At 39.7% G+C, this 1,712-nt stretch overlaps 1 pseudogene; it reads right to left on the reverse strand.

The window, feature by feature from the left end:
• Positions 1–282: 282 nt before the first annotated feature.
• On the reverse strand, positions 283–816 carry LOC142448752 (large ribosomal subunit protein uL22 pseudogene; annotated as a pseudogene).
• Positions 817–1,712: the final 896 nt, after the last annotated feature.

The raw sequence follows: 1,712 nt of genomic DNA on the forward strand, positions 1-1,712 counted from the left end.
CATGATTTGAGATCTGGGAGGACACCCAAACTGCCATTTTGATGTTTTTTCCAGAATTCTACAAGGAAGGACTAAATAGATGAAATCATCTCTGAAAGGTTTTAGATAAAACATGAAGGATTTTTATTTATTGATATTTTTGTTTAATAAATATTTCTATAATATGTGTATTAATAATTTTACTAAACTTACATTCATAACTATATGTATATCTCTTAATGTGATTACACATTTTTTAACATTTATTATTTTAAGCTTAATTTATTCCAGAGCCATGAGTTTTCACTTCTTGAGTTTCTTCTGAGAAATCTTTTTCTTCTGTGCAACCTCCTCTTTTGGTTTGGGAACAATTTGTTCCTTTTCAGTCGGGATCTTCAATGTGGGGCAGGAGGAGAGCATGACAGGGTTGATCCGACCATGAGCTCTGTGAGTCCGGCGGCACATCTTGGGGGGTTTGTTCACCTGAATGTGCTCAATGACCAGAGAATCCACATCTAAACCCTTAAGTTCAGCATTACTTTCTGCATTTTTAAGCATGTGAAGCAAAAATTCAGCATTCTTTTTGGGCCATTGACCCTGGGTCCAACTCCACTGTTTGGCTTGGGCACACCTACCAAAGCCACCATGGAACATCGGGAATGGCACCCACTGCTTCTGCAGAGTGACATCTTTCAAGTTTTTGGTGGCTTTCTGGATATGCATGCCTTTGATGGCTTGGGCAGTTTCACTGGTGTTCTTGAAGTGGGCCCGGAGGTTCAACCCTCTTGTTTTGCAGGATTTTGTAGGGTTTTCTGAGTCAAGTGAGTAGCGAACCATTTTGGCAGGTCACCTAAGGCCGCTACAGTTAGAGCAATATGCTTACACATTTATATTTGAAGTATTCTTTTTTATAATTACTAATAATTCAACAGAGCTAAAACAGATAGCATAAATCATTTCAGAAGTTTTTCAACAAACATTGTACTAATACAGTGACATGTTTTGCTAGCTATTATTCTAAATTCTGGTGACACTATGGTGAAGAGCTTGGTTGCTAACTGAAAGCTTGGTGGTTTGAACTCACTAGTTTCTAGCAAGAGAAAGATGTAACAATCTGCTCCTCTACCCTATATGGTTGCTATAAAGCCTCAATCAACTGGAGGGCAATGGGCTTGGTTTTGGTATCTAAATTACCCACTATAACTGAGACCAAAATAGTGATGGTTTGGCAAAGATAGGAATATCTCTCTCTCTCTCTCTCTCTCTCTCTCTCTCTCTCTCTCTCTCTCTCACACACACACACACACATACACACACTGCATTATGTAACTGGTATTTTCTACTTCTATATCTGCAATGCCTATGCAAAACTCACAGACAATATTCATGATTGGAGGGTTTATAAAAAGTCTAATGGGTTGTAATGCAAATGAGAAAAGGTCAAGATACAGTTCTCATCAGAACATGTTACAAATTTCTTCCTACTCTGCTAATAAGTGCCCAAAGGCACATAGCACTCCAGGATAATCCTCAACCTGAAGGCATTCAACTTCAGCTCGGTGGGTCAGCAAACTGAGACCCCCCAATTAAGTACCCAAAGGCACCTACTCTCCAAGCCATGCACCCCACCCCAGTCCCACCACTGAAACACTAGGCTTTAATTGCTCTGTGGGCTGGGAAGTCCATCATTCTTTTTCATGTTTTGACTTCTAATTCTGCTGCTGTTGTGCTTT

This window comes from Tenrec ecaudatus, chromosome 5 (genome assembly GCF_050624435.1).
Source record: "Tenrec ecaudatus isolate mTenEca1 chromosome 5, mTenEca1.hap1, whole genome shotgun sequence".
Taxonomy (NCBI): domain Eukaryota; kingdom Metazoa; phylum Chordata; class Mammalia; order Afrosoricida; family Tenrecidae; genus Tenrec; species Tenrec ecaudatus.